We start from the raw sequence: 23,033 nt of genomic DNA on the forward strand, positions 1-23,033 counted from the left end.
ATTTAGTTTTACTTACATTTAAGAGCAGTTGGAGGCCACAGAAGGAGAGTTGTATGGCATTGAAGCTCATCTGGAGGTTAGTTAACACGTGTCCAAAGAAGGGCCAGAAGTATACAGAATGGTGTCGTCTGGGTAGAGGTGGATCAGAGAATCACCAGCAGCAAGAGCGACATCATTGATGTATACAGAAAAAGAGTCGGCCCAAGAATTGAACCCTGTGGCACCCCCATAGAGACTGCCAGAGGTCTGGACAACAGCCCTCCGATTTGACACACTGAACTCTGTCTGAGAAGTAGTTGGTTAACCAGGCGAGGCAGTCATTTGAGAAACCAAGGCTGTTGAGTCTGCCGATAGAATGTGGTGATTGACAGTTTTGAAAGTCTTGGCAGGTCGATGAATACTGCTGCACAGTATTGTCTATTATCGATGGCGGTTATGATATCATTTAGGACCTTGAGCGTGGCTGAGGTGCACCCATGACCAGCTCGGAAACCAGATTGCATAGCAGAGAAGGTACGGTGGGATTCGAAATGGTCGGTGATCTGTTTGTTAACTTGGCTTTCGAAGACCTTAGAAAGGCAGGGTAGGATAGATATAGGTCTGTAGCAGTTTGGGTCTAGCGTGTCTCCCCTTTGAAGAGGGGGATGACCATGGCAGCTTTCCAATCTTTGGGGATCTCAGACGATACGAAAGAGAGATTGAACAGGCTAGTAGTAGGGGTTGCAACAATTTCGGATGATAATTTTAGAGAGGGTCCAGATTGTCTGGCCCTGCTGATTTGTAGGGGTCCAGATTTTGCAGTTCTTTCAGAACATCAGCAATTTGGATTTGGGTGAAGGAGAAATGGGGAGGCTTGGGCAAGTTGCTGTGGGGGGTGCAGGGCTGTTGATCAGGTTAGGGGTGGCCAGGTGCAAAGCATGGTCAGCCGTAGAAAAATGCTTATTGAAATTCTCAATTATTGTGGATTTATCGTTGGTGACAGTGTTTCCTAGCCTCAGTGCAGTGGGAAGCTAGGAGGAGGTGCTCTTATTCTCTATGGACTTTACAGTGTCGCAGAACTTTTTGGAGTTTGTGCTGCAGGATGCAAATTTCTGTTTGAAAAAGCTAGCCTTTGCTTTCCTAACTGCCTGTGTATATTGGTTCCTAACTTCCCTGAAAAGTTGCATATCGCGGGGGCTATTCAATGCTAATGCCGTACGCCACAGGATGTTTTTGTGCTGGTCAAGTGCAGTCAGGTCTGGAGTGAACCACGGGCTGTATCTGTTCCCGGTTCTAAATTTGTTGAATAGGGCATGCTTATTTAAGATTGTGAGGAAAGCACTTTTAAAGAATAACAGGCATCTTCTAATGATGGAATGAGGTCAATATCCTTCCAGGATACCCGGGCCATGTCGATTAGAAAGACCTGTTCGCTGAAGTGTTTTAGGGAGCGTTTGACAGTGATGAGGGGTGGTTGTTTGACCGCAGACGCATTACGGATGCAGGCAATGAGGCAGTGATCGCTGAGATCCTGGTTGAAGACAGCAGAGGTGTATTTGGAGGGCAGGTTGGTTAGGATGATATCTATGAGGGTGCCTGTGTTTACGGATTTGGGGTTGTACTGGTAGGTTCATTGATAATTTGTGTGAGATTGAGAGCATCACGCTTAGATTGTAGGATGGCCAGGGTGTTAAGCATGTCCCAGTTTAGGTCACCTAACAGCACAAGCTTTGAAGATAGATGGGGGGCAATCAATTCACATATGGTGTCCAGGGCACAGCTGTGGGCAGAAGATGGTATATAGCAAGCGGCAACGGTGTGAGACTTGTACTATATTAAACTATAGTAAATACTACAGTTTTTCATTTTCGTATGTCGTGCCCGTTCCCCTCCCCTTTATACCAATTTGTGCCACCCACAAGTGAGAAACCTACATGCCAAGTAGGCCATATATTGTTTTCCCCCTCCTGGCCGGCAGGCTCCAGAGGCACTTCGACAACATTGGAGTGTACATCAGGCCGGCTTCAGGAAGACATAATCAACTACCGACAATATCCTGAGGCTGGCTGAAGATGTACAAAGAGGGTTCAACAAAGAAGAGGTGACGTTGACTGTCTTCTTCGACATTGAAAGTGGGCTCATCTATAGGCTATCGAATAAAACTCGCCACTCAGATGGTCAGTCTTTTTAAATCACTTTTTATAACTTTTTAAATCAGTGGGAGATAGCAGTAAGGGTGGGAGAACCACATTATTCAGGTTCTCTCCAGAGGCGGGAGTACCCCAAGGCTCCATCCTCAGTCCACTACTGTTTTTAATGTACGTCTGTGATATTTATTACCCTAGAGAGGGACAAGTGGCCCAGTTCACAGACCATATCTGTTATTAGGCCTCCTCCAAAAACTTGACCTTCTGCTGGAAAAAAGCTACAGAGGAGCATAACAGTTATCAAGAACTCGGCCAATCTGTGGCGGGTCAATCTGTGGCGGGTCAAGCTCAACCCCGCTGAAGACACAGTGCGTCCTCCTCTCCAGAAACCCCAAAAGAACTAAGCATGTGCACCTTAAACTGTTTGGACATGCACTCCAGACGATCCCAACGGCTAAGTTCCTTGGGGTCACATTTCAAGAAAACATGTTTTGGTGTCCCCACATAGAGTGCCTGCAGAAAGCGGGAAGGATACGACTGAACAACCTAAAGCTACTCTGCAAAATAGAAGGAGGAGCCACGCCTGGAACAGCCGTCAGAGTGTACCAGAGCTACATCCAAGTATGCTTCACCAGCCTGGTGGAACGTGAGGAGTTCTGATGTCAGAAAACTTCGGTCCATTCAAAACCTTTGCATCAAGATGGTGTACAGACTCCCCACGTACACAAACACACACTACATACATGACCTTTCAGGACTGAGAACAGTAGAGGAGAGGATGGCTGTTCTGGGGCACAGGTTTACCTTCAGGTCGGTGGACAATCCACCTCCGAAACCCATGATTCGGGAGGAACAAGCTAACCATCCAGATTTGTATCCAGCACCCCCCTCTCTGTGCTTCTTAGCATAAACCACTTTTACACCAATTTTAGAGAGGATATCTGGTGCATTTTATTGGGATTTTATCCACTCTTACTCCTGCTGATAGGCACTGCAATAGAAGCGGACATTTTAACAACATAAACACCGGTTTTACTGCACTTTAAAACCATTAAAGATTGTTTTAGTCAAATCAAATAAAAAAAACAGAAAAAAATGAAGGAGAACTCTACCACCCCTTGTGCCTTGCCAATCCTGACCTCCACCAAACTGATACATGGACAAGAGGGATAGAAGAGGCATGAAGCTCTGAGATGTCTGTACCAGTCCCAAAGTTCGTTGTCTCGTCTCGCCAGGTTATAGAAAAGAGCTGAAGCTCTAAACTATCCGTTCAGACCCCAGTCCTACCTACCTACAGGTTATAGAAAATAATCTATAGAATCTATCTATAGGTTATGGAAAATGTCCTCTTTTAGCATTTCTCTAGTAGGTTTTCTCAAGGAGAAAGCCTCCACTTCTATGCCATAGATACTTTAGTCAGCAAAAACACTACAGTGAATACTACAGTAAAGTCAGCAAAAACACTAGTGAAAACTACAGTATTTATACTATAGTATACTATAGTATTATTTCATGTGGGTATGCACCGTATACTATACATTAGTATCTATGTTTACCTTGTTCAATTTAGTGCATTAGTTACATACAGGAGATTGCTTTGTTTATGAAGGTTATATATTGATGGGAGACTGTTACAGAGGAGTGTACATGCTTTTTTAGGCTGGATCATGTTGTGTTGTATTGTATTGTTGCATGTTTTAATTATGTAATGCATTGATTGTTGCTGCCTTCTTGGCCAGGTCTCCCTTGAAATAGAGACTCTGGGTCTCAATGTGCTTTTCCTGGTTAAATAAAGGTTAAATAAATAAAACATTTTCTGGCCATGGTTTTAGTATTTATCATTTAGAATAATCCTAAATGATTCTGGTGAAAACACAGTAGAGATAATACCACAGGGGAATTGCTTTATTTTTGAAGGCAGTGTTTTTCAGTCTTGGGCTTTGGAATTCACAGGTGGTGCAGAACGTATCAAGGATTTAAAAATGTGTTGACTAGTTGAATACTGGTCCTAAACAAAACCCTTTCAAAGAGAATCATACTGTAATCGTATTTCATAGATAATCATACTGTAATCGAATTTCATAGAGAATCATACTGTAATTGTATTTCATAGAGAATCACACTGTAAACTTATTTCATAGAGAATCATACTGTAATTGTATTTCATAGAGAATCACACTGTAAATTTATTTCATAGAGGATCATACTGTAAACTTATTTAATAGAGAATCATACTATAAACTTATTTCATAGAGAATCATATTGTAAACTTATTTCATAGAGAATCATACTATAAACCTATTTAATATAGAATAATACTGTAAACTTATTTAATAGAGAATCATACTGTAAACGTATTTCATAGATAGTCATACTGTAAACTTATTTCATAGAGAATCATACTGTAAACATATTTCATAGAAAATCATACTGTAAACTTATTTCATAGAGAATCATACTGTAACTTATTTCATACAGAATCATATTGTAAACTTATTTAATAGAAAATCATACTGTAAACGTATTTCATAGAGAATCATACTGCAAACGTATTTCATAGAGAATCATACTGTAAACTTATTTCATAGAGAATCATACTGTAAACTTATTTCATAGAGAATCATACTGTAAACTTATTTCACAGAAAATCATACTGTAAACTTATTTCATAGAGAATCATAGTGTAAACATATTTGTCACTGACATGACAGATGGCTTGAGAAAGATGGATTGCAAACACTCAGACAAAATGTTTCAAGGTACTCCGTATGTGCTGTCAGTTTTGGAGAGAATCTGGAAGGACCCTTCTTCACCAGTGGTGAAGCTGACAGTTTCTCAAGAAAACAGAACTCAGAATTTACAGAATTCTCTGTTATCTCTCCCCTGCCTTCCATACCAAATGTGTCTCGCTCCACTCACATTACTAAGAGCTTAGCTACTGTATAGTGAAGGAGCACGTCTATCTGTAAAGGGAGGGTACTATGGCCGGCATGAATACATGATCTGTATGTTCTCCACAAATATGCCTGTCAATAGTGTGATTCTTTGAGAAACATTTGATGAGTTGTATTCATTCGAATATTCTCCTTTGGAAGTAGATAAGACGAAGAGAGAACAGCTCTCAAACGATGAACTATGTGTGCCTGTACTGTCTCAACAGGCACGTGGCAGGGGTGTTTCACGACAGAACTAGCCCTCTATGAAAGCTATGATTCGACTAGCCTTTCTGTAGTATCTTCAGACATCTTAGCACCGTGTTCTTAGATACCCCGTCAGATGTGATGGTCCAAATAGAGCACAGTGTCCTCAGTACACCAGAGGGGTTCAGAAGAGCATGCGCATGACGAGGATTTGACAGTATCGCTAAGCACAAAACGCTCATTATAGTTTGTCTGATCACAGTTTTGGAGTCAAATACACACTCAAGTCCTCCTTTGCTGCTTTTGGTGAAGCTAGACTAAGGTAGAGGAAGTCAATGCATGATAAATACGGTATCTACAGTGCAAACACTCAAACTGTTGAAATATGCATGGGATGTCATGGTTTTGATTGATCTTTTCTGGGAAGGTCTGCTGGGGTTTGTTTGACGCTCCCTGCAGGGAAACCAACTGACTTCACTTCATGTAAGGTGATTTCCCCAGGAAAGGTAATCGCTTTAAGCAGATGGTCCATTAGAGGATTCTCAATGCAGCTTTTCTTGTGTAATTGTGTTTGAGCAAACACCAGTCTTTTTGTGAGGCCCGGTGCGGGCCTGTGACAGCTGAGCAACCAGTATGGTAGTAGCACCCATTGTCTTCAAATGTCACCACTTGAGAGTGGAGTACTTATGCAGGCTCATACAATAGATTCACCCATTAACGTCTTTAAAATGGAGTACTCGCCGCAGGATTTTAATCATTCAAGGATTACATTTCCATCCTCAAAAGAAAAACATGTATACATTTGCACAAATGTTAATCCGAATGTCATATGTATACACAAGAGATGTTCCCAGAATCTTTTGTTGATTCACGTCACATTCAGACAAATACAGCTCATTCCTGCGCAATTATTTGAATGAATAATGTGATGGGTTCAGCACTGTAGTTGCTGTGATAGACCTGAAGCTTGTAAATGCTGCAGCACAGTGCCCTGAAACAGTACTGTAGTTCCAGTGAGCTGTTGAAAATATTCAGCAATGCTTTAAACTATAGGAAGGTAATAGAAAAAAAAACGGATTAAAATGTATGCATAGTGTAAGTCTGCTAAATGACTAAAATGTTTAAAAAAAATATATACCACAAGGCTTATATTGAGTAGACAAGATGGATGTGTTTTGGCTTTGATATGTAAGGACTCTTTAAAGATGTATGAAACTACCTCTTGGGAGAGAGAGACATGGCAGCCATCCTTGGTGCCCCTCCATCAGACAAAAACTAGGGTTCTATTCAGTTTGCTGATTAAATGTTTGAATCGAGTGGTTCGGTTTTCCTAATTCTCGTTAATTAGATAATTAGTGTGACTGTTTGGGGAGTCGAAAGAGCAGAAAATGTATTTCTGTTATGGTGTTTGTTCTCCTTCTCAAAAGTAAAAAAAATAATAACTAAACGGAACAAGGATCCATTTGTTGGCCTTGTAGCATAGGGTTTAGGTAACTTGGCACAACGTTCAGCAGGCCTTGGGTCATTTGCAGTGGAGCAGAGCGGGACCACTGTCCGACATTTTGAGAAAATGTTGGAGAATATAAATGCATGTATCTTTCTCTCAGGAGCAAATAGGTAACGTGTAGAAAGGGGAATGTGTGTTTGGGGATTCCTGGGTCCTTTGCAATAGAGCAGAGGGACCAAGTCCTGAGGAAAAGGGATTAGTACTCGTGGACTGAACCCAGAGGGACCAAGTCCTGAGGAAAAGGGATTAGTACTCGTGGACTGAACCCAGAGGGACCAAGTCCTGAGGAAAAGGGATTAGTACTCGTGGACTGAACCCAGAGGGACCAAGTCCTGAGGAAAAGGGATTAGTACTCGTGGACTGAACCCAGAGGGACCAAGTCCTGAGGAAAAGGGATTAGTACTCGTGGACTGAACCCAGAGGGACCAAGTCCTGAGGAAAAGGGATTAGTACTAGTGGACTGAACCCAGAGGGATCATGTGCATGATGTGCTTCTGCACAATTAGTGAAATGACATTTGGAGACTAAGTTGGGGAATATAAATGCATGCATCTTGTTCTCAGTATCAAATAGATACACATGTAAAGATAGGATTGGTTTTATTCAACTTTTTTGAGTCATTTGTCATTGAAGTAGAGAGGATATTTAGCCATAGGAAGCGTTTTTTTGTCATCCGAGTTCAATTGTCCTCCAAGAGTGGCTTGATAAAAGCACAGAAGTGTATGGACAGACCATTCATCTAAAAATGACTGGACCCCACATCAAAGTCTTCCATTTAACTGATAAATGTTGGTTGGGGAATATCAAGGTAAATGCAAACAAGTGTGAGAGCTGAACAGATTCCCAGCAGATTGGAATTTCAGATGCAATTTGCCAGCTCATATGTGTAGACAACTGCTCTTGAAATCCTCTGAAATGAGGGCATGAGTACAGTATCCGGTTATTTTTTTACATTTGTGGGCTCATCCACATTATATCATTATCCCATAAATTATTAAAGAGAATATTAAGAGAACAACGTGGCCTTGTGTAATGCTTATTAATCTATATTTAGTGTCTCTGGAAAATTATCTGAGGGCTGACTTATGTTCTGAATAGTAATGCGCGGCTTCTGTGTGAAGGTGCTTGGCATTTACATTTGGATAGGAAAGTTTTATGTTGTTGTCATTGACTTGAAGTGTGAGTGGGGGCTATAAAAATATAATAAGTCTTCCAGAGAATGATTTGGATTGGCAATACGAGTGGATTCTGTGTCTGTATCTCTAGAATAGCACTTACCAACCCAGTGGGCAAAAACTGGTTGAATCAACGTTGTTTCAACGTAATCTGTCAACGTATTGTGACGTGGAATCTACAGTACATGGAAAATACATTTAAAAAAAGTAATCAATGTAAACCGTTGTTTTGAGGTGAAATTTCAACCACAGGATTATGTCACCATCATAACCAAATTTCAACATAGACAAACCTTGTATAAAATATGTTGAATTTGTACCTTTAAAACAACGTCAGATTTTCAACAATATATCTACTATCAGAAAATAAAAACATTAGGCTGGGCAGCACCTCCTACTGGAGAATTGATCTATCTACAGCTACCCCTTTGTTTTAACCAAGCCCAGCCCTGCTTAGCTATGATATTTGTAATTGACTATTACCAGTGTGCTATCTTGTGAGAATGATTGGTGAGAGATTTACACTTAAAAACGAAATAGATTCACTGTTGCTATCGAAAACATTCCAAGGGTAGGTTTAACAGAGCAAGTGAAATGTGACCGTACTTCATCAATCATCATTGATGCTAATGTATATTCAACCTTAACATGAGTAACAGATCCATGGGTTACTGTATCTATACATTTCTTCACATGTGAGCATATACAGCATGCATGTTCAAGATAGAATGCCTAGGTCATCGCAGGCCTGCGGAGATCTTCACAATTGCTGTAATAATCTGTGTAGAATCTCAAACAGCATTGATCACTTGCACAATATACTTTTAATGTAATCTCAACAGTAATCCAGGTCATTTGGTTGTGCTATTAGATGAAGCGCAGTGATATCACATGAATATGTTGTATAAATAAAAAATACAACCTTAAATTGTATTCCCATTTAAACTTTGCTGTGCTTTTAAATGGTTAAATGTGCAGTGATAGACATTTGGGTGACAATTTAACTGTTAACTGACAATTTAATTGTTTTTGCATTGCAATTTGGTTGTGCTTTTAGATGGTTGGAAGCACAGTGATAACACATTGGAAATGTAACAAACTTTTGGCTGTCTTTTTTAATGGGTTAATATAGGTTATAATCTCATTGAAGGTATCAACCAAATATTACACAATTATCCACGTGAAATGACGTGGTGGGTCCAGTGGGACACCTCTCTCATTATAACTCTAGAAACAACCCTAAGTTGCAGTGCTCAGTAGGCTTTACCTTAAAAATGAGCTTATGTGTGAACCCACAAAGACGCCGTATACACAATATAGCCTTAGCAGGCAAAGTGTGTTTCATTGAGACTCATAGGCCTACTTACAGTAGTGCTCGGCCCCATTCTCCAGGCCACATAGTTTGCTGCAGTGATGAATAAAACAACAGCCTTGGTTTGTTATGTTCTGCTGACTTGCAGGGTTTTAAATTAACTAGCTTCTAGCAGACAACTGAGCTGCCACCGCTCCAGACTCCCCTCCTCAGCTCAGTCCTAACCAGGGTGGGAGCTAGCTAGTGCCCATCTCTGGAAGGTCAGCCTGCCTTTGGACAGTGTTCTCTGGAAGGTCTCCAGTGCTGATGGCAAACCCTAGGAATAACAAATGACTAGATGTCATTATTATTTTTAAATGTAACCTTTATTTAACTAGGCAAGTCAGTTAAGAACATATTCTTATTTACAATGACAGCCTACACCGGACAACACTGGACCAATTGTGCACCGGCCTATGGGACTCCCAATCACGGCCGGTTGTGATGGAATCAAACCAGGTGTCTGTAGGGATGCCTCTAGCACCGAGATGCAGTGCCTTAGATCGCAGCGCCACTCGGAATCCCAATGGATATATCATTTCTATGTATTTCTATATCAGGTCAGAAACAGACCTGAGTGCACCCAATGTTGTGTGCCTGTCTGGATAGCTGTGTTTGAGGCCTGTTTTTTCTTTCTTATTTCATCTCTTACTTGACCTATGTTTCCTTGATGGGCAGTAGACATAACCATAGGGAAGCTTGTGTAGTCTGTTACAGCAGAGAGGAATTACGACTTCAGATATTACTACTTGGGGTATGGAGTATTGTCATAGTCAGAGTTTGATGTTAGCATGGTCATATAGTTCGATGTTAGCATGGTCACATAGTTTGATGTTAGCATGGTCATATAGTTTGATGTTAGCATGGTCATATAGTTTGATGTTAGCATGGTCACATAGTTTGATGTTAGCATGGTCATATAATTTGATGTTAGCATGGTCATATAGTTCGATGTTAGCATGGTCACATAGTTTGATGTTAGCATGGTCATATAGTTTGATGTTAGCATGGTCACATAGTTTGATGTTAGCATGGTCACATAGTTTGATGTTAGCATGGTCATATAGTTTGATGTTAGCATGGTCATATAGTTTGATGTTAGCATGGTCACATAGTTTGATGTTAGCATGGTCACATAGTTTGATGTTAGCATGGTCACATAGTTTGATGTTAGCATGGTCATATAATTTGATGTTAGCATGGTCACATAGTTTGATGTTAGCATGGTCACATAGTTTGATGTTAGCATGGTCATATAGTTTGATGTTAGCATGGTCACATAGTTTGATGTTAGCATGGTCACATAGTTTGATGTTAGCATGGTCACATAGTTTGATGTTAGCATGGTCACATAGTTTGATGTTAGCATGGTCATATAGTTTGATGTTAGCATTTTCACATAGTTTGATGTTAGCATGGTCACATAGTTTGATGTTAGCATGGTCATATAGTTTGATGTTAGCATGGTCATATAGTTTGATGTTAGCATGGTCACATATTTTGATGTTAGCATGGTCACATAGTTTGATGTTAGCATGGTCACGTAGTTTGATGTTAGCATGGTCACATAGTTTGATGTTAGCATGGTCTCTCTCTCTCTCTCTCTCTCTCTCTCTCTCTCTCTCTCCCCCTCCTAATCTCATGCTGTGTGACAACCTCCACTGAGAAGGCCACGTTGTGTGTCACACTCACAATTGGCTCAGCATTCCATTAGTGTCAAGTACCTTAACACTCCTCACTAATTCCCTCCCCACCTCTCCACTCACAGGGTTGAGCGGGACAAATCTGGGAATATTGACATCGGCATCATCATCAATGCTCATTAACACCGATTTCTACACACACTGTGAAAGGTGCTAATGGCTATGCAAATAGAGATATTAATTAGATAGTTCTGGGGTTTCAACTGACTTCAAGCTAAGTGATTCTAATAAATCTCTCGTTGGTGACAGTGTTGCTTGGGGTTAGTTCTGGTGAGCAGACATGAAGGGCTCAGGTTGTGTTGGGGGGTGAAGTGGGGACGCAAGAGTGATATGGTAAACTATACAGTAGAAGATACACTACATGACCAAAAGTATGTGGACACCTCATTCCAAAATCATGGGGTTTAATATGGAGTTGCCGCTATAACAGCCTCCACTCTTCTGGGAAGGCTTTCCACTAGATGTTGGAACATTGTTGAAGGGACTTGCTTCCATTCAGCCACAAGAGCATTAGTGAGGTCGGGCACTGATGTTGGGCGATTAGGCCTAGCTCGTAGTCGGCGTTCCAATTCATCCTAAAGGTGTTCGATAGGGTTGAGGTCAGGGCTCTGTGCAGTCCAGTCAAGCATTCTCCTGGCATCCGCCAAACCCAGATTCATCTGTCGAACTTCAAGATGGTGAAGTGTGAGTGGATGCGCTTCCACTGCCAAAGAGTCCAATGGTGGCGAACTTTACACAACTCCAGTCGGCGCTTGGCATTGCGCAAGGTGATCTTAGGCTTGTGTGAGGCTGCTCGGTCATGGAAACCCATTTCATGAAGCTCCCGACGAACAGTTCTTGTGCTGACGTTGCAGAGGGCGGTTTGGAACTCGGTAGTGAGTGCTGCAACCGAGGACAGTCCCGTTCTGTGAGCTTTTGTGGCCAACCACTGTCGCTCCTGGAAGTTTCCACTTCACAATAACAGCACTTCCAGTTGATCGGGGAATCTTTAGCAGGGCAGAAATCTGACAAACTAACTTGTTGGAAAGGTGGCATCCTATGACGATGCCACGTTGAAAGTCACTGAGCTCTTCAGTACGGGCCATTCTACTGTCAATGTCTGTCTATGGAGATTGCATGGCTGTGTGCTCGATTTTATACACCTGTCAGCAATAGGTGAGGCTGAAATAGCCGAATCCACTAGTTTGAAGGGGTGTCCGCATTCTTTTGTATAGATAGTGTATATAGAGAAAATCCATGAGACAGATGCATTCGTGCAGGCCTGTTGATTTGAGGTCATTACAATGGATATATTATATTCCTGTCTGCATTATTCTCCAGCCTTTACCGGAAGTTGTATAATACCTTTGAACACACTGTGCTGCTTTCAGCTGATTTAATGTCTACCAAACACCCCAACAGCATCTGAAATGGCAAGAAAGAGTTATGTCCGTGTGTGTGTGTGTGTGTGTGTGTGTGTATATGTGTGTGTGTGTGTGTGTGTGTGTGTGTGTGGGTGGCATGGGTACACTCCACAAAGATGTAGTGACACAGTGATGAAGCCTGTTCCTACCAAGGAGGTGGAAATCCAGCAACACTGCTGACCCCCCCCTCCCAACTCTGCCCTCTGTCCCCCCCACTCCACCCAACTCCCGCCCTGCCCTCTGTCCCACCCCACTCCACCCAACTCCCACCCTGCCCTCTGTCCCACCCCACTCCACCCAACTCCCGCCCTGCCCTCTGTCCCCCCCCACTCCACCCAACTCCCGCCCTGCCCTCTGTCCCCCCCCACTCCACCCAACTCCCACCCTGCCCTCTGTCCCCCCCCACTCCACCCAACTCCCGCCCTGCCCTCTGTCCCCCCCCACTCCACCCAACTCCCACCCTGCCCTCTGTCCCCCCCACTCCACCCAACTCCCGCCCTGCCCTCTGTCCCACCCCACTCCACCCAACTCCCGCCCTGCCCTCTGTCCCCCCCACTCCACCCAACTCCCGCCCTGCCCTCTGTCCCCCCCCACTCCACCCAACTCCCGCCCTGCCCTCTGTCCCCCCCCACTCCACCCAACTCCCACCCTGCCCTCTGTCCCCCCCCACTCCACCCAACTCCCGCCCTGCCCTCTGTCCCCCCCCCACTCCACCCAACTCCCGCCCTGCCCTCTGTCCCCCCCACTCCACCCAACTCCCACCCTGCCCTCTGTCCCCCCCCACTCCACCCAACTCCCGCCCTGCCCTCTGTCCCCCCCCACTCCACCCAACTCCCACCCTGCCCTCTGTCCCCCCCCCCACTCCACCCAACTCCCGCCCTACCCTCTGTCCCCCCCACTCCACCCAACTCCCGCCCTGCCCCCAACCCCAACCCCCGCATAGTCACTACCCTATCTTCTGTTACATACGCCCAGTCCCAAGCATCTATGTCTTCATGATGTCAAAGAGCCCCAGTCTAATGGGAAACGCACCCTCCCAGGCCCCATCCAGCAGAGCCATTTAAGCCCACTTTGATTAAATGTCAGGAAGAAGGTGTCTCCACAGCCGGGGAAAGTGAGGGACAGTCATGGAGAGGCTTTAGATTGGCTCAGTAAATGATGAAGGAAATTCATTTACATGGTAATAATGAAAGTGCGTGTTGAGCCAGCAGTAGAAGGGAAAATGGCACATGTGGTTTTCACAGTACAAATCATGTCTCCTTTCAAGTTATACACAAAGGCGGATAAATTAGAGGAAACCACAGATTCCGCAGATGCAGATTGCTGATACACACATACGCACGGCCACACACACACACACACACACACACACACACACACACACACACACACACACACACACACACACACACACACACACACACACACACACACACACACACATACGGTTGAAGTTGAAGCGTATGCAGATTTTTTTGCCACCTAATCCTACCCTACAAGTTCTTGGTTCCTTCCTACATGAGAATTGGCTTGTCTTCTCTTTAATCTATTTCAGGCACGCATGGTTCCTTAATGACAGTGGCTGTGGTGACCTCACTCAACAGTGCCCACACACACACCATTATATTCCTGCTCTGTGACAAGCTCTGTGACTCTCCCTGCCTGGTGCAGAGGTGGACATCCAGCCAGTCTCATCACAGATAGATATTGAAGAAGTCTTTCTTTACATGCATACGATCAGTTATTAATGGGTGACTGTGCGTGACCGCGGCTGCCATGCAGAGTGATATACGTGGCATTGTGTTGCTGTTTTTATACAATGTTCTATCAGTCCATTACTGCGCTCCCCTGGACCTCCCGCAGCCCATTAATCGCCCTTGTCTCCTAGGTGTCAGCCACCACATCCTTCTCCCTAGCGTGGCATGGGCCGTAAATCTGACCGCCTTCACACGCGTGCACTCACAGGCCTCCCCTAAACAGCAGCCCTCCAACCCCACCCCTCCGTTCAAGAGCAAACGAATTAATCATTATCATTACACAGCGCCATCACCACATTGCTTTCATGATCACATGGGGCCACCAGCGCACGAGCCATGTATTGGTCATACACACAGAGATCCTATTAAATTAGAGGGGCTTTGTCATAATCCCTCAAAGTTCCAGAATGGGGTGAAAATGGCAGCCATATTGGTCAGGGAGTAATCGAAACCAGTCCAATTCGAATGAATGGCCGTAGAGGTATATCTTGATTTTACTTATGCAGGAAAATAAAAGTGAGGCATGTAATATATCAGAAATTGTGTAATGGAATTATTGTTAACCTAAAATAGTCACTACTGAAAGCTGAGTTTCCTATGGGAACACGTGGAGTGGAAGTAAAACTTTGTTCTGGTCTTTTGTGGGAGTTAAAACTGCGTTAAAGGAATTCCTGGAGTGGGTTACTCAAAGAAAATGACGCTGAAGAGTGGATCTAAAGATGGAATTTAAAACCCTCGTCTGTATTTTTTTACATTTTGTATGATTCTTCAGTTTAATGGTACTGATATAGCTTGTTATTACATACATACATTTTATATGGGTTTTATGCAAATGCTCTTTAAAAATAGCCTCTAAAATATGTGTAAACAGACCATAAATGCCAAAATTGTAGTTTTCTTGGGAAGTTGTGAGTGCTATTATATGATACAATATCAGTACTTGTTGCATTTATAACTATCATCAGCTGATTTCAACCAGTGAATGTTGAAATATTTACAGTTCATTTGAAAACTGTAAAACTGTCTGGCTAGATAGCTAGCTAACGAACATGCAGTGCAGATAAACTCTTCAAATTCATTATTTCCATTCTAGTATTCTAATATCTAATTATATGCTTATACATCACCTACCTGTTGGAAGGAATTATACAATGTTCCTCTATGGTCATCAGCTTCTGACTTCTGTCAAGGTGGGCACCACCCCTCAGTTCCCTCCCCTCTTTCACTGCCACTGTCATCAAGGCTTTCAATCATCATCATCATCACCAGAACTACCATGGGGTTGATCAGTCACAATCGGACCAGACTAGGCTGAGGAGACCAGTGGAGGGAATGGTATTCTGCTGTATCTTAGTGGGGATTTGCAAGTACTGTATGTGTCAGATACAGGAAGAGAGAGAGAGAGATACAGTATATAGCCTAAACAGGAAGGATATACAGTATATAGCCTAAACAGGAAGTATATGCAGTATATAGCCTAAACAGGAAGGGTATACAGTATATAGCCTAAACAGGAAGTATATGCAGTATATAGCCTAAACAGGAAGGGTATACAGTATATAGCCTAAACAGGAAGTATATGCAGTATATAGCCTAAACAGGAAGTATATGCAGTATATAGCCTAAACAGGAAGTATATGCAGTACATAGCCTAAACAGGAAGGATATACAGTATATAGCCTAAACAGGAAGGATATACAGTACAGTATATAGCCTAAACAGGAAGGGTATACAGTATATAGCCTAAACAGGAAGTATATGCAGTATATAGCCTAAACAGGAAGGATATACAGTATATAGCCTAAACAGGAAGTATATGCAGTATATAGCCTAAACAGGAAGTATATGCAGTATATAGCCTAAACAGGAAGGATATAAAGTATATAGCCTAAACAGGAAGTATATACAGTATATAGCCTAAACAGGAAGTATATGCAGTATATAGCCTAAACAGGAAGTATATGCAGTATATAGCCTAAACAGGAAGGATATACAGTACAGTATATAGCCTAAACAGGAAGGGTATACAGTATATAGCCTAAACAGGAAGTATATGCAGTATATAGCCTAAACAGGAAGGGTATACAGTATATAGCCTAAACAGGAAGTATATGCAGTACATAGCCTAAAAAGGAAGGTTATACAGTATATAGCCTAAACAGGAAGGATATACAGTATATAGCCTAAACAGGAAGTATATACAGTATATAGACTAAACAGGAAGGATATGCAATTAGAGTTAATAACTCTTCATTCTTTTTGCCACCACATAAATAACCTTCTGAATCTCGCCTCTGTTTGGACAGCATGCGACACGCCTCTTTTCCTACTCCACTGCTGGTCCAGTAGTCATCTAAATGGTCTGGAAAGGACAGGGCTGCCAGTCTGGTTCCATGTCTAACCCTGTGAGTGACATTTCAGGACGGAACCAGCTTCCTTCACACTCCATCACTCCTTATTGCAAGTGAAATCCTTCCCGTTCAGACAATCGCTCATTAATCCTAAATGATTTGGTGTAAAGCCACAAGCTAATTAAGCGTTCTCTATTGAGTATACTATATAATAGTACTAGAAGTGTTGGTGTTTTGCTGCAGTTGAAAGGGAACTCATGTTGATTCTCTCATTGTCTGTTACATTTACTTTTGGCTGGCAGAAATCCCCTTTCTTTCCATGCAGATGTTTTTTGTTCACCAGAGTAAAGGGCAAATGGTTAGTGGTGTTTTATAAAGGGAAGACAGCAGCTTCCTCCTCCTGGAGACGTTATTGGACTAACTGGATATTTATCAGGAAGTCAGAGTAAACAACAACATGAAGTGAATATCAAATACATGGTTTAGCATTCCCAAATCGATTTCACTTAACTTGAACCAATTCCGATTCAAAAGCTGTTGTGTTGGAGCGATGTTGTGGAAATAGCAGTGATTATGTATTGTGCATTTGAGCCATGTTGCCCTTGGCACGTAAAGCTACACTCAATGTCTTTATTCTCTCCTCTGATTAATGTTGTGACATTTGCCTTTTCCTCACAATCCAAGGGGGCCATGGTGGAGCAGAGTTTAGAGCAGGAGGAAGTCTGCTTGGAAATCAGTATGCTCTGCTGCCTTGCACATCAACAGCCAGCACAGTCACCCAGGCCTCTGTACACACACACACACACACACACACACACACACACACACACACACACACACACACACACACACACACACACAAACCTAGGCTTCCTTTGGGAAGTGGATTGAAAGAAAAATAATCCTCTTCACTTTTTCTTCTCTTGAGAGACATTCATCAATGTGACAATGGCCATGATGTTCACAGTGGGGCTTTGCCCTTCTTCTCACTGTGTTGCTATATGCTATGTACTGGTAACTGCCAAAATAAAGGAAAACACTTGAAGCTGTTCTAGTGGTTCGTGGTGGCCCAAAGCCCTATTAAGACACTATGTTGGTGTTTCCTTTATTTTGGCATTTACCTGTATGTTTGCAGCTGCTATCAGGTGCCAGTGTGCACAGTCCAGTATGGTTTGCCATCCCTTTATAAATCCCTTGGTATGCAACAAGTATCTGGCCACAGATCTAAGATTTGATGTAAAATCACTTGTTATTGCCCAGCTGAGGAACATTATGAGACAAATGATTAAGCTCACTGATTAAGGCGTGATTGAATGTCAGTAGAAAGTTATTTTTTATTTATTTAATTTAAAATTCAGGGTATTCGAACACCTTTAAAAGCACATTTGTATGTTTGAAAACTATTTGTTTATTATTCATAATATTTTGATTAATAATTTGTTGTGAATATATGGGTGAGCTCACGCCCACAAGTAAATTAATTCCATTCATATGTTTTCATTATTGGACCATTTGAAAAGCTGATGGTTTTAGAGGTACTCTTTACCATTTAATACTGCCACAGGTAAGATATGCTTTAAAGTAACTGTCCAGTGAAAATCTCACTTTTAAAAGTTTGTATTCTGTTAACTTATATTTGTACCCAACTCATATGTAACTCATATTCAAACCCAAATAATGTGGTTGACTTGTCCTATACTTGTATTTGTGGCCAAAGCATAAATTGGAGAAGAAACCCCACCTCAAACTTGTATCTCAAACAGACCATTTCAAAGTACTTGCTATTTCCTCAAAGAGGATGATGTTATCCTCCTGAGGAGGATGAGCTGGTCAATCAGCGGTCTATTAGCATGAATATTTTTATTGACATTGACACCATTCTGTTGTTGGGGTACGCCCACTCAATCCCAACACAGAAAAGCTGCTTTTTAACCTACTTAATTAACACTTTTTGTAAGAAAAACTATTTTACTCATATTGTAATTAATTATAGGTCATATTTCATAGAAATCTGGAAACACTAGACAATTACTTTAATGTGTTTTAAAGCCTCCTCCTTGAAATTTGTTTCTATGGCAACTCAGTTCCGGGGCCAAGATAAAAGAGCAAATATTATGTGTTTGCGGAGGATTGGAGACAAAGTGATTGCATTGCTGATGGTTGGGAGGGAGATGTGTCTTGTAAAAGTCCTGACGGTGTTCGCAGGGCTTTGAAGTCATTGTTTTTACCAGGCTGTCGTTTGATCATATCCCTGTAAACTCTGATATTTAATAGTAGAATGATCATTCTACTATACAACCGGTAAGACATAACACCACAATCACAGAGGGATCGATGATATATGACACCCAGAATGGCACTGCAATGGATAGCAGTTGTTTTACGGGCTCCTGACCAATTTTGCTATTTTATTATATATTTTTTTGTTGAGCTAAACTTTTGGTTGTACATAATGTTTCCGCCATCTTTTCCTATGACCGAAAAGAGCTTCTAGACATCAGAACAGCGATCACTAACCTTGATTTGGATGAAGATTTCTACTTCAACGAGTCAGAGGCTCGGGACATACTGCTCAACCTGGAACAGGCCCTAATCCCCGAGACTTGGAAGAAGAAGAAGGCGGAGTAAGAGAGGTCAACGTGTGGGCACCCTGACAAAACTAAGTCTGGGAGTACATAAACATTTAACATTTTTAACATTTAAGTCATTTAGCAGACGCTCTTATCCAGAGCGACTTACAAACCGCCTCTACCCTCCGTTCTACTGACGAACTTTCAATCACTGGAAAACAACCTGGATGAGCGCCGTTCGAGACTATCCTATCAACAGGACCTGAAGAACTGTAATATCCTATGATTCTCAGAGTCGTGGCTGATGAAGGACATGGATAATCTACTGTACATCTAGCTGGTTTTTCTATGCATCGGCAGAACAGAAGGGAGTAGGTGTGTGTCTTTTTGTTAACAACTCTAATATTAAGGAAGTCTCAAGGTTCTGCTCGCCGGAGTTAGAATACCTCATGATAATCTCATGATAATCCATACTATTTTGAGTTTTCATCTATATTTTTTGTAGCTATCTATTTACCACCACACACCGATGCTGGCTCTAAGACCGCATTCAACGAGCTGTATAAGGCCATAAGTAAGCAAGAAAATGTTCAAAGCCGACGCTTCTAGTGGCCGGGGATTTTAATGCAGGAAAACTGAAATCTGTTTTGCCAAAATTCTACCAGCATGTCACTTGTGCAACTAGATGCAAAAAAACTCTAGATCACCTTTACTTCAAACACAGAAACACAGATTTGCCCTCCATTTGGCAAATCTGACCATAACTCTAACCTATGTCATCCAAAAAGTAATACTTTTGACTCATCTGTCCATAGAACGTTCTTCAAAGAGTGTTGATAATCATCCAGGTGCTTCCAGGTGCTTTTGACAAACTTGCGTCAATGTTTTGGATTGTCTGTCGAAAACCAAACACTGCATTCCACAGTAAGAACCTCATACCAACGGTCAAGCATGGTGGTGGTAGTGTGATGGTTTGGGGATGCTTTGCTGTCTCAGGACCTGGACGACTTGCCATAATAGAAGGAACCATAAATTCTGCTCTATATCAGAATGTCAGGCCATCTGTCTGTGAGCTGAAGCTAAAGTGCAGCTGGGTCACGCAGCAAGACAATGATCCAAAACACGCAATCAAGTCTACATGAAAATGGTTAAAAACAACAAATTTGAAGTTTTGGAATGGCTTAGTTAAAGTCCAGACCTAATCTCAATAAAGATGAAGTGGCAGGACCTGCAATGAGTAGTTCATGCTTCAAAACCCACAAATGTCGCTGATTTAAAGCAGTTCTGCATGGACGAGTGGGCCAAAATTCCTCCACAGGGACATGAGAGACTGATCAACAACTACAGGACGTGTTTGGTTGCAATCATTGCAGCTAAGGGTGGCAGAACCAGTTATTGAGTGTAAGGGGGCAATTGCTTTTTCACACAGGGGCATTGGGTGTTGCGTAACTTTGTTAATTCAATAAATAAAATAAGTATACATTTTTTGGGGGGTTGTTTGTAAACTCATATTCCTTTTATCTAATATTAGCTTATGGTTGAAGATCTGATAACATTTCATATAAAAAACTATTCAAAGATAGAGAAAATCAGAAGGGGCAAATACTTTTTCACTGCACTGTAGTGCTGTTCATTGACAACAGCTCAGCGTTCAGCACCATAGTACCCTCCAAGCTCATCACCAAGCTAAGGACCCTGGGACTGAACACTTCCCTCTGCAACTGGCTCCTGGACTTCCTGATGGGCCGCCCCAGGTGGTGAGGGTAGGCAACATTGGGGCCCCTCAGAGGTGTGTGCTTAGCTCCCTCCTGTACTCCATGTTCACCCATGACTGTGTGGCCGCACACAACTCCAATACCATCATTAAGTTTGCTGACAACACAATGGTGGTAGGCCTAGTCACCGATAACAATGAGGCAGCCTATAGAGAGGAGTTCAGAGACCTGCCAGTGTGGTTCCAGGACAACAGCCTCTCCCTCAACGTCAGCAAGACAAAGGAGCTGATCGTGGACTACAGGAAACGGAGGGCTGAGCACACCCCCATTCACATCGATGGGGCTGTATTGGAGGGTGGGTCGAGAGCTTCAAGTTCCTCAGTGTCCACATCACAAAGGATCTATCATGGTCCATACACACCAACGCAGTGATGAAGAGGGTACGACCACACCTGTTCCCCCTCAGGAGACTGAAAAGATTTGGAATGGGCCCTCAGATCCTCAAAAGGTTATACAGCACTTGATATTTCTTAACTGCTTGGATTCCGAATGGCCCAGTACATCACAGTACATCACAGTTGGAGATGTACTGTATTGTTAGGAAGGGTCTGAAAGTAAGCGTTTCACTGTTAGTCTACATCATTTGTTAATGAAGTATGTGATTAATAACATTTGATTTTACTGATATTGTTGCAAGGTATAGGCCTATGCCTGTGGCTCTCAAAGGGATAGGTATTCTATTCTTTGTTCTGTTTTTAGATCTTAGTAGCATTGTAGAAAATGTTTCTTTAGATTCACCCTAAACCACGAGCCTCACCAATAATATAATCTTAATAGATGAAGGAATAGGTCTTGTATTTTAACATTTGTTGCCACTCTGTGTTTTTGTTGGTCTTTTCTCATTGATATTGCACGGCATTTAATAACATTTACTCCATAATAAAGTAAAAGCAAGTAAAACAAGACAAGTAAAACAAGACAACGCACCAAACAATTCTACAGTCACTTGATGTGTTTAAGGTAGTTAAGTGGACCCTACAGTCACAGGGTGTGAAGCATCAACAGTCAGGTGGACTTTCATGAAATCGATAACTTGCTAGTAACAGATAACATTCATATACTGAAACTCACTTATAATACCTACAGTGGTAGCAATACATGGTTACAACATCTACAGAAGAGACAGGAATGCCAATGGGGGTGGTGTTGCTGTTTATATTCAGAATCATATTCCTGTAAAGCTTAGAGAGGATCTCATGTAAAATGTTGTTGAAGTAATATGGCTACAGGTTCACCTGCCTCACCTAAAACCTATTCTTGTGGGAAGCTGCTATAGACCACCAAGTGTTAACAGTCAGTATCTGGATAATATGTGTGAAATGCTTGATAATGTATTTGATATCAAAAGAGAGGTATATTTTCTGGGTGACCTAAATATTGACTGGCTTTCATCAAGCTGTCCACTCAAGAAAAAGCTTCAAATTGTAACCAGTGCCTGCAACCTGGTTCAGGTTATCAGTCAACCTACCAGGGTTTTTTCAAACCAGCACAGGAATGAAATCGTCAACATGTGTTGCTCACATCTTTACTAATGCTGCAGAAATCTGCTTTAAAGCAGCATCCACATCCATCGGATGTAGTGATCATAATATAGTAGCCATATAGTTGCCATATCTAGGAAAACCAAAGTTCCAAAGGCTGGGCCTAATATAGTGTATAGGAGATCATACAAGAGGTTTTGTAGTGATTCATATTTATTTATTTATTTTTATATAACTAGACAAGTCAGTTAAGAACAAATTGTTATTTACAATGACGGCCTACCCCAGCCAAATTGTGCACCGCCCTATGGGACTCCCAATCATGGCCGGTTGTGATACAGTCTGGAATCGAACCAGGGTCTGTAGTGATGCCTCTAGCACACAGATGCAGTGCCTTGGACCGCTGCGCCACTCGGGAGCCCCGATGTTGAAGATGTAAAGAATATTTCCTGGTCTGTGCTGTGTAATGAGGATCAACCAGACGCTGCACTTGACGCATTTATTACATTGCTTATTCCAATTACTAATAAGCACGCACTCATTAAGGAAATGACTGTAAAACTGTTAAATCCCCATGGATTGATGAGGATTTGAAAAATTGTATGTTTGAGAGGGATGAGGCAAAAGGAATAGCAAATAAGTCTGGCTGCACAGCCCATTGGCAAAGGTACTGTAAATTGAGAAAGCATGTGAC

The 23,033-nt window shown here is 42.2% G+C and overlaps 1 protein-coding gene and 1 non-coding gene across 3 annotated transcripts in view; both read left to right on the forward strand.

The window, feature by feature from the left end:
* Positions 1-23,033, forward strand: part of LOC115164974 (glutamate receptor ionotropic, delta-2) — a 582,060-nt gene that overhangs the window by 47,971 nt on the left and 511,056 nt on the right. The window lies entirely within an intron of this gene.
* On the forward strand, positions 3,466-3,518 carry LOC115165213 (U7 small nuclear RNA). Its single transcript, XR_003870110.1, has one exon. It is a non-coding gene; the product is annotated as a U7 small nuclear RNA (small nuclear RNA).

Source organism: Salmo trutta, chromosome 27 (genome assembly GCF_901001165.1).
Source record: "Salmo trutta chromosome 27, fSalTru1.1, whole genome shotgun sequence".
Classification (NCBI taxonomy): Eukaryota; Metazoa; Chordata; class Actinopteri; order Salmoniformes; family Salmonidae; genus Salmo; species Salmo trutta.